Consider the following 14,880-nt stretch of genomic DNA (forward strand, 5'->3'; position numbering starts at 1 on the left):
GGAGCTGGGCCCGGTCGAAAGGCTCTTGCAAGGCAATCACAACAGGAAGTTTGTAATTGGCAAGCGTTTTCATGTATTGCAGCATCGTTGCTTTCTTGTTTTTGAAGCCTCTGCAATTCCACTGCCAGACTATGCGTCTGTTGTCGGACTTGCGGGACACAGCCATGATTGTTATGCAGAGGTGTTGGGGGGACACAACTGTCCGTGCGTCCCTCCTGCCCCGGTGCGGGTGGTGTTGACGTTGTTGTCGCTGGCGAGGATGGCCGGTGCGTTTACCGCTTATGACGATGGCACCCCGGCCCTTCCGGACTGGTGGTAGTGATGTTGCTGTTGCTTCAGCTACATCGTCCCGTGTTCCAAATCTTCGATTCGCTTATTCTTTGCCGCGAGTTGGGTGCTAACCGCTGCGTACTGCGCGTTCCGTCCCGCGTCTGATTCGTTCAGCCTTGTCAGGAGTATGTCAAACATTCGCTCCTTTTTGTCTGTCAGTTTGTTCACCATCTCTTCGATCGCGTCTATCTTTCTGGCTCCTGAGCTGGGTCTCTTCAGTGCTTGTGCGTGCTCCATAGCATCTTCCGTAGGTAGCGTATCGTTTGTGCCCTTGCGGTTGGAGCCCGCTGCCGCCGGCGCTTCTTCGCCGCAACACAAGTCCATCTGGCCTACTTCGCCTCCTGTGCGGTCGCATCGCCTCGCTCGGCGGCCTCACGGGAGGTGAAGGAGGAGATCCTCTCATGAGGGGATTCTCTCATGCCCTTCAAGATTTCGTTGAGCGTCTGTTGTAGCTCGTCGATTTTCCTCGCTGATTGTTCGTTCTGCTTTCGGGCCCTGCCCAGCTCCTCTCGAAGTTCGTTATTCTCTCGCTCCATTTTCTCCATCCTCGCCGCCAGGAGGGAGTCGGGGGCATGCCTCGTGCTGCCAGAAAGTGGGTGCTCTCTACAGAGTATCCATTTCTTTCAGCGACTATGTCGGACCAGGTGACCTTGCGCGGCCCTGTCTGTATCTCGCCATGTGTGGCCCGCACGCCGTCTGGCATGGGGCGGTTTCGGTTTCGGTTGCGACTTCCACTCCGACTCCGGCTTCGACTTCTGTTCTTAGGTCTGTTACGACTTCTGCTACGTCTTCTTATCGGCGAGAGAGATCCGGATCTCGAGTGACTTTGGCCTTTTCCCTGCGCCATACTGTACCCCGACGGTGATAGGATCCGCTGAGGGGTCTTTCCTTCTTCCAATGTGTGTTCCCTTTCTTCTCTGCTTCTCGCCCGCCACCTTCTCTCCTTCACTATGTGTGGCAACTTAAATTTTGCCCTGCACATTCGGTCGGCGGTGGGGTGCGCCTCGCCGCCGATCCGGCACTTGGGCGTGCACTCGTGTTCGATGCTCGGGTTCTTCGATCCGCAGGCCGGGCATAGTTTGATCTCTGGTCTTGGGCATACGTCGGGTCGGTGGCCGACCCTGCCGCACTCTTTGCAAAAGTCAATCTGTTTCCGATACAATGATACTCTTATCATGATGCTATTGAAGTAAGCACATGTGGGGCTCTGTTTCCCTCATACAGCAATATCACGGTGGTCGTACTGCCGAGACGCTTGGCGTATGTTAAAGAGGGGTTTCTCGAGTTCACCAGAGCATGCATGAGCTGGTCTTGCGTATACTTCAGGGGAATGTTGCGGATAATCCCTTTTGCCATTTGCTCGGGTGCCGAAACGTACGCGTTGGTCTCGTGCCTCTTTCCGTTGATCGTCAAAACCTTGATCTAAGCGATTTTCGTCGCAGTTGTCTCGTCCGGTGTGCTTATCACCAGGACGTTTTGCATGGGATTGGGACAGATCGTGATCATCTCGCCGTCGCCCACTACTGTTTCTTTGCGTATCGCCTCGTCGAGACTCGTTCCGCACGTGTTCCTTATATTCAGCCCGTCTTTCGGTCGAACAATTATCTTGATATCATCCCTGGGTAGTCTGGGCATCCTACTTGCTCGTAGAACTTTGTTCACTATGCTTCGGCCGCCTCGGGGCATCGGGCTTCGCGAGCGGGTGTCGTCCTTTCCAGCCATCTGGGTAGCGTTCGTGCGGTGCCTTCTTCTGTGTGTAACTTCGATCCAACCGTCCGCAACGCCTTCGGCGTCTTCTCCCACGGAAACGCGTTTTGCGTCGTTGGGTCCGTTGTCCGGGGTCTCCCCAGTTCCTGCCTCGTCGATCTCCATCTCGGTGATATTTCATTCAATCCCCGAGTCCAACGAAGGATGCGCCAGGCCCAGCCGTCGTTAGGCCTGGCCGCGCTCACACGGGACGGGTGCGATTTTCGTGCCGTACAAACTCGCAAACTTCACGCTCACCAAAAAGTTGGTATCCCTGGCTTTGCGATGACTTGATCTTTCAGATGATATGCCGCTTTTGGGTGTAGGACTAAAAAAAACTGCGGAAACCATTGTCAACATGAGAGCCCAAATTCACGTAGTCATCTACGTATCCGTATACCCTATATACTACACCGTCTAAATCTCTTGCCAGTTCTCTGTCTATGCTGCCCCACAAAAATGCTACTAAGGCTGTGTAACATAGCCGCGGCCGTCAGGCCGCGGCAGGAACGGAAAGTACGTACACGCCTGGGAACGAGACAGGTAAAAACCAGCGTTTGTTGTCAACAGCAGGGTGGTTATATAGTAATCCAGGAAAGAGAGGGAATGGAAAAGGGACATAGCGAGTTAGAACGAAAACTTCATGCTTGCGCAGTGTGTAGCCCGCACTATGGCACAGCGGCCGATACAACACTTCTTCCTACAAAAATCGGTCAACTGGTCTCCTCGTCCAGGTCGACCGTCGTAGGACTTGAGCGCGTTCGCTTGGCACTACTGCTCCGGATGACGGAACTGTCGGGAAGGCGCCGTCAGCTTGATGATCCCCAACTGCAGGCGGCAAAGCAGATGCTTCCAGTCTCGCATCGAGCTGTGACGCGGATTCCTCTGGCCTGAACGTAGCCCCATCCGGGCGCGCTTCTTCCGCAGTGTCGGGGGACAGTGTTTCTGCACGCCGATGACGTGCCTGGTCCCCGTGCCGCCAGGCAATTGCTCCAGGTGTTTCTACTGTAACCATTCGGGTCCCAGATGTAGATGTCACATGTCCTGGTATTGATTTGTCTCCTGCCCCATAGTAGCGAACGTGCACATGGCACTCTATTTGGGGCAGCCATTCCTGGTTATCAAACGGTGCGTCTCCACTACCCTTCGAGGAACGCGTATCCAGGCGCGACCTAATGTGGTATCCAAGAAGCATCTCTGATGGCGACTTCCCGCTCTTCTGGGGCGTCCTTCTGTAATTTAGCAGTAGCCGCATTCGTTTGTGCTCCAATTTTCCTTCTCTCAAATTCCGCAGACCATCTTTCACTGTTCGGACAGCTCTTTCGACAGCCCCATTAGATTGCGGGTGGAAGAAGGGGGCGGTCCTAACGTGCGATGTGTTGTTCTCGAATAGTGTTGGAATTTCACGACTAGTGAATTGTGTTCCGTTATGGGAAACTATCGTTCTGGGCACGCCAAATCTGCTGAATATGTCCCGCAAACAGTGGATTGTAGCTGTCGGGGTAGCTTGTTTCAGAGGAAGCGCTTCTAACCACTTGGTGTGCGAATCGATTAGCAGAAGCACCATCTTGCCTTCTATCGGTCCGGCAAAATCCACATAGCTGCGCGACCACTTCTCAAACGTTTGTGGCCAGCTGACTGGTGGAGCGACTGCCGGCATGGGCAAATTGTCGATGCAATCCTTGCACTGAGCTGACATTTCCTCAATCTCTTGGTCTAGGCCTGGCCACCAAAAGAACGATCACGCAATCGATTTCATCGGCGAAGACCCTTTGTGTGTTTTATGCAGCAGCTGCAGCAATCGTTTTCGCGCAGCGGCAGGTATAACCACTCGATGGTCCCAATAAATTAACCCATGTGCCAGGTACAACTCAAGTCGACTGTCAAAAAAATGCCGCCAGGCACGGCCCAAGGCCTTTCGATCTTCTAGGCCAACCATGTAGCACGTAATGTTTGACGCGATCTAGTGTCGAGTCCACGGCTGTAAGGTCCTTCGGCGCTCTTGCCGTGACTGTACCTTCCTCCAGGATCTCAAAAAAAACGCACTCTTGCGGCTCTTGGGCCTCCATACTGGGACCGGGTGAATGCAGCGGAAGCTTGCTGAGGGCGTCCGAGCTCAGCAGTTGCCTTCCGGGAGTTTATTGAAGTTTGTGACGATATCCTCCGAGATAGAGGGCCCAACGCTGAATGCGGGCTGCAGTCGTAGATGGTGTTGGGCGGTCGGGCCTTAGCAATCCGAGGAGAGGCTGGTGGTCTGTAACCAAGGTGAATTCACGGCTCAACAGATAGTCTCGGAATCTCGTATCCACAAAGACGAGTGCCAGCGCCTCACGCTCCAGCTGTGAGTAATTCCGTTCGGCTTTCGTGAGAGTCCTCGAACGGAGTCCGATCGGTCTGTTGACGCTGCCTACTGTGTGAAACAGTACTACGCCAATGTCGTGTGGGGAAGCGTCGCACTCAAGTTTTAGCTTCTTTAACGGGTCAAAATGGGTAAGCACTTCGGCATCCTTGAGACGCTGTTTGGCCTTGGCGAACGTACTTTCCTGGAGCTGGTTCCGCTGCCATTGCGCATTATTTTCTAGTAACTGATACAACGGGGACAACACGCTTGACATGCTCGGCGAAAACCTTGAATAAAATGTTAGCATTCCGACAAAGGAACGCAGCTCGCTGACGTTAGGAGGGCTCGGTGATTTCATGATAGCTTCCACGTTCTTTTCCGTCGGGTGAAGACCGATACGGTGTCCCTGATACTGATAGCTGCCTGAAATTGCATTTGCTGTATCGCAACTTCACACCGTGCTCTCGAAACCGCTGCAACACTGTTTTCAGCCGAGCTCCGTTGTCTGCCGCCTTTTCAGACACAAGCACATCATCTAAGTATGCCTGAACTCCAGGCAGACCCGTTAGAATGGTATCCATCTTCCTTTGAAATATAGCAGGAGCAGAACAAATGCCGAACGGCAGCCTGTTGCAACAGGATAGGCCTTGGTGCGTATTAATGACGCACAGCTTGCTTGAAGCTTCGTCTAGTGCCACCTGGTTGTTGGCATCTTTCAAGTCGAGTGTACTAAAAACTTCACCGCTTAAACCGCTTAAAGACGCGAACATGTCTTCAATCATGGGAATCGGATACTGCTCAAGTGCACAAGCATGATTCAAGGTGGCCTTAAAATCCCCGCAAACCCGGACTGTGCCATCTTTTTTAAGCACTGGTACTATGGGCGTCGCGCAGTCCAAATATTTTATGGACGATATGATGCCTAGCGACACTAGCCGATCCAACACTTGTACCACCTTGTCGCGGAGCGCATACGGAAGCTGTCTCGCCTTGCAAAATTTGGTTACCGCACCGTCCTTGAGCACGAAGCTGGCTGGGGGTCCCTTCATTACGCCCTATTCCTCTCAGAAGACATCTTCGTAGTTACTGCATAAGGCGTTGGCTGATGGCTTTTCCCGTCAGCAGCACTTCTCTTTTACTGACTTGCAGTACCGGAACTGCAGCCCTATCCAGCAGGGTTAACAGGTCTCGACCGCACAGGCTTGGTCCGGTGCAGTCTAGTACTACGAGCGTGCATGGTGCGCAACAGCTATCTGAAGCTCGGCTAACGCAGGCAGCCTTCCAGCGCAACATGAAAGTTTCAGATGTGAAGGCTTCAAATTTGGCTAGTGTATGCAATGCTTATCGAAAACCTGTCACGCTATGACGCATACTGGTGATCCTGTGTCTGCTTCCATTGACAGTTCTACGCCGCCCCAATTGAATTTGCGACAAATTGGCGGCTCCAGACACTTCGTTCGCCCCGACAGCAAAATCCAGATATGAGCATTTTCATTGAAATCTTCCGATGTGGTTTCTTGCAATGTTAATGTTTGGCCATAAGGCACAGGTGCATCAGCCGCGTGTTGCTTGTCGCGGCGATTGGTACACATTTTTGCGAGGTGTCCACGTTGACCACATTGATAACAGCGCGCTTTGGCCCAGCTGCAGCTGTTAGCGTCATGTTTCAAGCTTCCACATCTACCGCATTGCCAACGCGCTGCATTTTCTGCGCTTTCTCTCGGTGTTGGCCGGTGTCGCACTTGCACTTTCAATAGTGGTGTTACTTCTGACGATATTTTTATCGCATCATTTTCCGCGGCATCAGCAGCTATTGCTGTCACTTAGCGCGAGCTCTTTCTTTGCCAAGAGTTGTTTCCGTACTGCATTTGAGCGTACACCGCAGACAATCCTGTCTCGGATCATCCTGTCAAGGCAACTGGAAGTTGCAGTTGTCTCCGATGTGGTGGATCTCGACGAGGAAAGCCTGACTAGATTCTCATTCCAGTTGGCAACGACTGAAGAATTTGTAGCTCTCCGAAATTTCGTTCCGTTTAGGGTGATAGTATTCATTCAAGGCATTGATGACTTCGTCATAACTCCAAGAGGTTGGCGCGCGGGGACCCACCCTTCCGGCAAGGATTTGAATAGTCTGCGTGCTCAGTGCAGCCACAAGAAGTGCTCTCTTCTTACTTGACTCAGCGATGCCATTTGCTTCTAAATACGCCTCCACTTTGATCAAGTACGGCTTCCACTTATCTGTGCTTTCGTCGAAGCTCGAGAGCATGTGGAAAGCCATGGAAATCGCTGTCGCGGCTGTCTTCAGGGGCGGAGCGTCTGGGTCTGCCTTGACGGCGTGGGTGTCGTTTTGACTCGTCGCCACTGTAACACAGCCGCGGCCATTAGTCCACGGCAGGAACGGAACGTACGTACACGCGTGGGAACGAGACAGGTAAAAACCAGCGTTGATTGACAACAGTAGGGTGGTTATATAGTATTCAGGGAAAGAGAGGGAATGGAAAGGGTACATGGCGAGTTAGACAGAAAACTTCACGATTGCGCAGTGTGTAGCCCGCACTATGTCATAGCGGCCGATACAACAGGTTGGGAGGTACTTTTGACCCTATGCACACCCTTTGCCTGTATATACGTTTCATCACAGAATCCCACATATGTATTCGCTAAATGAAAATGCAGAAGTTCAAGAAAAGATTCAACATTCATCCCGCACGTGTTGCGGAATGACACCGTGTCATTCACTTTGGAAAGGCAATATTTAAAATTAAAATTAAATAATGGTGTTTTACGTGCCAAAACCAATTTTTGATTATGAGACACGCTGTAGTGGAGGACTCCGGAAATGTCGACCACATGGGGTTTTTAACGTAAGCAATATTTAACACTGCACACTAGAGGCCCATGCTTTAAGGAATAGTAGACATCTTGAACACCTATGCTGATTCACCAGCTGCAACTTATACTATGTGATGCCAGAAAATTCACAAGGGCTTCAGAGTTTTTCAATAAGTACGGATCCTGTACTTCTAAGGAATTCATCATTTTCTGTATTAACCCCGCGACCAGAACCTGCCAACACCCTCGCTCGGATACAACTGGCCTAAACGGAATTCCTTGCTTGTGTGTCTTTGCAGTAAAAAAATATCCCCAGTTTTATTACTTTTGAGCTCTTTCCATGTGATGGTTAGGTTTTTTCAATAGGTCTACCGCCTTCTTTTTTATGTTTACTACGTTCACATCCCATTTCCTAAAGCACTTGTTCACCGCTAGGAAAGCCTTTTCTAAATAAAAATTATTTCGTACAACAACCAGAAAGCCTTCCTTGTCTGCTTGAACCACATGCAGATTGTTCTCAACCAAATACTTCGCACTCCTATCAACATTAGGTCTGGATCTATCGCTTACCGAAGCTTTGGCCACCACGTCCGCACATTCCACCACACGTCGTTCTTTTTCCTTTCTGTGGTACACTCGAAGCCATGTCCCTTGTAAGTGCTAACGTGTCGACGATGCGGATCCTTGGCTCCACGCTGAACGTTGGCGTCAACTTCAGTACCTCTTGGTGCCGTTCTTCCACCGTTGCGCCCCCTAGTATGAGAAGCCATCCCTATGGCACTCTCTTTTCTTGTTCTTCCGCAATTTTCGACGCACATCTTTTCATATTGTCTCAGTCACAATATTTGCCTGTCGGCACCAGTCCCGAAAAGCGATCACATTGAAAAGACCATCGGAAGGAGACGAACAGGCCACCTTTAAACATTCTTTGAAATGTCTAACCTGTATAAAGAAGGCACTGGAGCAATTGAAAAATCTAACCAAGAAAATGTTGGGTCACATAACAAAAGGAAACCCCCGTAACAAAAGGAAAAATGCATTAGCCATCTTTCTGTTTCATGCTTGCATTAAGAGAATTCGCTTCTGTCATCATATATTTAACGCATTTTCATCGTAAGTGCTTGTTTTATGCGCCTTGCTGTTTTAATGTTGACCGGGTGGCGTTGTTCCGCGGCATTTTATCGGAAGCGTTGTTATATGCGCTACAGGCGTGCTCTGTTGACTCTACAGGCGTGCTCTGTTGACGCCCTACCATCTGCCAGCCGCCTGGTTAGCTCAGATGGTAGAGCGGCGGCCCCGGAAAGGCGGTGGTCCCGGGTTCGAGTCCCGGACCAGGACGAATTTTTCTTCAACTAAGAGGCTTTTCTTTCGAGGAACCCGTATGGGTTTCCTTTGTAGCAATTGCTACGAACGGGTGGATGTCTTATTTTCCCTTTATTCATTACTTATCTCCGCCGTGCGGGTGTCCGCAGAACTACTACGTCAAACTCTTGCCTTTGCTTCGTGTTGTCGACAAATTCGACTTCGCCCTACCATCTGCCAGCCGCCTGGTTAGCTCAGATGGTAGAGCTGCTGCCCCGGAAAGGCGGTGGTCCCGGGTTCGAATCCCGGACCAGGACGAATTTTTCTTCAACTAAGAGGCTTTTCTTTCGAGGAACCCGTATGGGTTTCCTTTGTAGCAATTGCTACGAACGGGTGGATGTCTGATTTTCCCTTTATTCATTACTTCTCTCCACCTTGCGGGTTTCCGCAGAACTCCTACGTCAAACTCTTGCCTTTGCTTCGTGTTGTCGACAAATTCGACTTCGCCCTACCATCTGCCAGCCGCTTGGTTAGCTCAGATGGTAGAGTGGCTGCCCCGGAAAGGCGGTGGTCCCGGGTTCGAGTCCCGGACCAGGACGAATTTTTCTTCAACTAAGAGGCTTTTCTTTCGAGGAACCCGTATGGGTTTCCTTTGTAGCAATTGCTACGAACGGGTGGATGTCTGATTTTCCCTTTATTCATTACTTCTCTCCACCTTGCGGGTTTCCGCAGAACTCCTACGTCAAACTCTTGCCTTTGCTTCGTGTTGTCGACAAATTCTTCTTCGCCCTACCATCTGCCAGCCGCCTGGTTAGCTCGGATGGTAGAGCGGCTGCCCCGGAAAGGCGGTGGTCCCGGGTTCGAGTCCCGGACCAGGACGAATTTTTCTTCAACTAAGAGGCTTTTCTTTCGAGGAAGCCGTATGGGTTTCCTTTGTAGCAATTGCTACGAACGGGTGGATGTCTGATTTTCCCTTTATTCATTACTTCTCTCCACCTTGCGGGTTTCCGCAGAACTACTACGTCAAACTCTTGCCTTTGCTTCGTGTTGTCGACAAATTCGACTTCGCCCTACCATCTGCCAGCCGCCTGGTTAGCTCAGATGGTAGAGCTGCTGCCCCGGAAAGGCGGTGGTCCCGGGTTCGAATCCCGGACCAGGACGAATTTTTCTTCAACTAAGAGGCTTTTCTTTCGAGGAACCCGTATGGGTTTCCTTTGTAGCAATTGCTACGAACGGGTGGATGTCTGATTTTCCCTTTATTCATCACTTACTGTATCTTCCGAGTTTCAGACGTTCCAGAAACTTAATTTTTTTTCAGCCGTCCGCTAGAAACACTCCTTAATAACCCGGTCTAAATCGAGTGCAGAAGTTCTCTCCTGGTGCTCCTGTAGCAGAAGAATATCGGTGAGCCTAGATTGCGACATTTTGAATCGCAGGTATGTTTTTAGGTGCCGAAGACCGCTAAAAGAGCTCTCCGATGTGGCTGCAGATGTTGGTACCGTTAGAATTAGGACGATGTCTCTTACAATCTGATTCATTAGGTACCGCACAATTGAGGATTCCTCACCAATCTTTCGACCTATAGATGGCGCGCTGCACCGCTGTAGGTCTACTGCAATAGCTGCCAGCATCACAAGCTGCGTGAAGCTGCTCCAGGTTAAAATATGAACCCTGCACCGCTAGTAGCTGCTTCAATTTCCTGAAGGATAGTCGACATTCTGACGCTCAGCTACTAAGTATTCATCTAACCTGACAAGTCTGCCAAAATCGCTTAGTTTAAACCTCTGCCGCACTTCATTCATCAGCCGGTCTACAAATACGTAAAAACCTTTTCTAAGCTTTTCGTTAGGGTTAAGCTTCAACAGATCTGTCGGAATATCAGTTTGCTCAAGCCTGTGAGGCGGTTTCCTAATTCTCTTTGATGTGGCCAAAATTTCAATGAGCATTCCTTCGTTGCGGCTTTCTGCCTTCTTCAAAATTCTATGGAATAAATCCTGTGTCCGGAGATCTGAGAGGGTCTTCTCCCACATTTTCGCGGGCTTCTTGGTGCCGAGTGCCTTGCACTGTAGGGTTTGTAATGCCTTCGCCAGCTCTTCACATGGTTTGAACACTTTGGTCGCACCAGTTACAAAGAACACTGTGTGGAAACTTTTGATGCGCTTTAGCAGGGAAGAAGTTTGGGCGTGTTAATAGTTCAATCGTAAAGTGGGACACAGCGCAAAAACAGACAGAAGGACGAGGCGCTCGTCCCGTATTTCTGCTTCGTCCTTGTCTCGGTTTTTGTGCTATGCATCCCAGTTTACTCTTCATGCGCTTGGAGAGATCAATGAAAGCTGCCCTTCTGCTGTCCGCGACAGCACCTGGTGTTGCTAGAATTTCTTCTAAGGTGCGGTGCACTCGCTCGTAGTTGGCATATCACCGGGACTGTACGATTACTATTTATTTTTAATATTATCTATTTCAAGACACCGCCCATCGCTGGTGGGATTCTAACAGGGTTGGGTACAATACCATGTAGGGTGCTGATTTTGGATCAAATAAACCAAGATACAGGGTGGCACAATCGACTGCTCAACATAATTACAGTGCAAGTCCAACGATAGTTACGCAGAAATAGGTAAGTTGTAGAATTCTGTATGGATCCGATGAAAAATTCTACTCTCATGATATATATGAATTTCTTGGTTGCTTTCTTCCAATCACGAAACCATGTGGTCAAAAAAGCAACTTCCTGACTCTGGAGGGACTGACGTTTTGCGATGTGCAATGCACTTATACAGTGAAAGCATAGTACGCAGTCGCGTTCTTGGTGGCAGTGTCGCCAGTTGAAAGTGGTGGACCATTCGCAACGGCAACTTCGCCCATTGGTCTACGGGAACTTAGTTGTCTTCAGCGGTCGAAGCTGCTCGATGACTTGAGTAACTGGGCATCCTTTGAAATTTGATGCCTAGCCGAAGCAGTGCGTGCGTGAATATTTGCTTCGCCTGGATAGACAGTCAAATGAATATTTAACTTATGCATTTTTTTGTAGCTTAAGTAAAGTATTATACTGTCGGCGCACGTCACTATGAACTATTTGAGGGCCCTTTGACACTGAGCGTCAAGAGCGAGCACAAATGTTTTGCTGCGTGCGTCGCTTAAATCACCGCAAGAGCACAGATGTGGCCCGGAACCGTTTTTATCGCTGTAGACGTGCACTCGCCAACTCGCGAAATTCGTCGAGTTTAGCGCCTTTGAATTGTGCGAATCAAAGGCCAAAAGAACCCAAGCTAAAATTAACCACTGCAGTGGCCCACGTCACAGTGCAATTTTCGACGAGCCCTTCTCAAATGTCGGCGATTCCGCTGGCTCGATGCCAACGGTTATTTTCTAGCATCACATTTGGAAATACGCCGACTAAATGTTAAAATAGATTGCGAAAGCCTACATGTTACGATGCCTTTGACTAATAATATGGCCATATAGTATGCGTGTTCTGCAAGTAAAAGAACGTTTTAAATTTTCTTATTTGTTTTTAGTGCCCAACAGCGTTGATTCAGTCAGTGAAGCTGTAGAAGCCCTTGCCTCGGTTTCGCAGTTTTGCAGAAACCGGTTCCACTAACGTCGCTGTGCCACTGCGGTTAGAAGTATAATAATAAATATACAATACATATTATACTGCATGTGTACAGGGTCGCTGCTTGTATAACTAATAATTACCTGTTAAAATCGCAGTGATTAGGCGCTGTAAAGGTTCGTAGTTTCACAATATCTTACAAATTTACAGGTTTCCGCACAGGAGCAAAAATTATACTACGCCGAATTGAACAGATGAAACCATATAATAATATATGATTCCAGTAAGCTATTCCGCTGCAATTTTCTTCTGCGTACTATCAGAACGCTGAAATTTATGCATCGATTCTCACCCAAGGTTTTTCAACAGCCAAGCCGAGCCAATTTTCCTGATTCCTACAAGGCTTGGTCTACTGACAAGTGTTAGTCTATACTATGTAGTATAACATGCGAATGTACATAATTATACCGTGTGTCCCAGCTAACGTTAGCAAAGCTCTTCAATAAAAACAAATCGCGGTGGAAGATACGCTCGAGCACCGTAGGGTCTTACACTCATGTCTTCTACCATGTTTTTACATAATTATTCTTATCTAACAGCTTGGATAACACCAGCTGGGATACCATACATATCTAAACCACGGTATACGTACCTGCCTCGGAGGCAGGCATTGCAGCGAGAGGCGCTGGTGCACAAGCAACCGCGTCGCACCTGCTACGAGTTGCAGATAACCGCGGTTTCTTCATCACAAATTTATGCTTTGTGAGAATGTTCTTCAACCTGCAAAGAAAAAAGCAGAGCCGACTTTCGCCACCTTGCACGATCGTGTCTAAATATACAGCGGAGATAATATTTTTCTTTCTTAAAGTTCATATCACGAATGTTTGGTGTCTGTAAATGAACACGTCTTAAAATTGTACACTTATGACTCGCACTTGCAAAAACCTTGAGCATATGACACTTTCGAACACTTGTTCAACAGACTTTTTACAAAAGCAGGAAGTTTAACTTCCTGTGACAGCATTCTAGCCATTTTTAAAGAACTTGGTAAAGGGCTTTTTTTTTCTCATGAACCTCCACTCGACAATTCGCTTTGTTTTTTAGACCTACGCATTTCCTTTGCTAAAGACCATGCGTGCTGGCAGTATTTCCTTCGGGCATAGAAGGATTTGGTACCACATGACTCCTCCCATTCAAAGATTGTTAAACGAGGAGTAGCGATGCTCTGCTTAGAATGAGCTCTCCGCAAGTTGTGCGTGCACAAGATGGAGCTTGCCTTTGACAATGAAATTTCCCGTCTTAAGACAGCAGAGTGCCCTGACTCGATGGTAACGCCAGTGGTGGAAACCCTCCTGCAGAAGGTACAAAGATCTAGGAGCAAAGCCAGAGTGAGGACGACTACTATGGCCGTAAGAGCTGAAGTGTTACCGTATATGCACAGAGTCACTCACAACCTAAGGAAGGTGGCGGGCAGGATTGGAGTCTCCCTTGTCTTTTCAGCCCCTTTAAAGCTGGCGCTGCTCTGCCCTCGCACCTCCCGTGATCCGAAAGGAAGGCAAGGCTGTGGCAAGAACCATACCAAGCTGTCTGCGAAATGCAATGTAGTTGTGGGCGAAATGCCCCTGGCGTGTAGCAAGTCCTACATAGGGCCGTCAGGACGGTGGCTGAATGGTCGAGCCAGGGAACATGAGTAAAAGTTAACGAAAGATGAATTGGCACACTTGCCTACGCACTGCAATGCCTGCCCCTGTGCACCAGTTCTAAGGAGATAAAGGTTCCGGGGAGACGCCATGACCAGACTGCACGCGAACTGATGGAGGCATATCACATAAGAAAGAAAGGCCAAGACTTTGTTAGTGACACTTCCATTAGGTTGTTTCCATCGGAAATAGATTTTTTCGATAATTCGTTGCCCCGCTAGGCTGATGAGTGTTCTTTTTTTGCTGCGTTCTGCGCATCACCTATTTGTGTATATATGACCACTGGTTGCCGTGAATAAACCAGTTGAAAGTTACCACTCGTGTTGCTTTTGTGTTCTCTTCCGCTGCCCTGTCTTTATTTGCGGTCACTATAATATGCAGTAAACTCCAACTAGGCCAAGCGGAAGTTCTTCTGGAGTCATTGCTCCCACACTTCCAACCTGCTCTTTATAGCTTCGTGCATAACTATCATACATGGATTTTGGGATGCTAGAACCTTCTAGAGCTTACCTTACTAAACGTGTGCAAGTACTAATGTTGTTGCTACTAGCAAAAGTCACGGATAACTAATAGCAAAAGTCACGGATAACTTTAATGAGCAAAGAAAGCATGCTATGCCAGAAACGCGTGCTCTAGAAAAGTCGAAATGCTTTCGCTTGCTTGCTGTGTCGACACCTGAAGTTCTCATGACGGATGCAGCACCAGCCAATGATGAAACTCGCAACATAACTCTAACACCAGTCCTATGCTTCAAATAAGTCACACGAAACTGAACCTACGTTTGTCCCCCGTGTCTGTCGTTTCGCTCTTTCTCGTCTACGTCTTTATCGCGCACGAAGTGCGGACGTGCTTCGTGTCGGCTTCGCCACTTTCTTATGCTTTGGCGAATTATCAAACTTCTTCTTAGCAGCGATCGTTGGAACCTACAAGAAACATGAGGACACCGAATTTCTCGCGGTAGGCCCATTTTTTTTATTTATACGGACATTTGAAGTTCGAGCTCGGCCAGCTGAGCGCCAGGCCTAACCGAGCTCCACACGTGAAGCGGCCGAGCCGAGGCCTAGGTGAAGTCC

The 14,880-nt window shown here is 49.0% G+C and overlaps 2 non-coding genes across 2 annotated transcripts; both read left to right on the forward strand.

Moving 5' to 3' along the window:
* The first annotated feature begins 8,794 nt into the window (after positions 1-8,794).
* On the forward strand, positions 8,795-8,869 carry TRNAS-GGA (transfer RNA serine (anticodon GGA)). Its single transcript has one exon. It is a non-coding gene; the product is annotated as a tRNA-Ser (tRNA).
* Positions 8,870-9,637: 768 nt separating this feature from the next.
* On the forward strand, positions 9,638-9,712 carry TRNAS-GGA (transfer RNA serine (anticodon GGA)). The gene has a single exon. It is a non-coding gene; the product is annotated as a tRNA-Ser (tRNA).
* The last annotated feature ends 5,168 nt before the right edge of the window (positions 9,713-14,880 follow it).

The sequence above is a fragment of the Dermacentor variabilis genome, chromosome 10 (genome assembly GCF_050947875.1).
Source record: "Dermacentor variabilis isolate Ectoservices chromosome 10, ASM5094787v1, whole genome shotgun sequence".
In the NCBI taxonomy this organism is placed as follows: Eukaryota; Metazoa; Arthropoda; class Arachnida; order Ixodida; family Ixodidae; genus Dermacentor; species Dermacentor variabilis.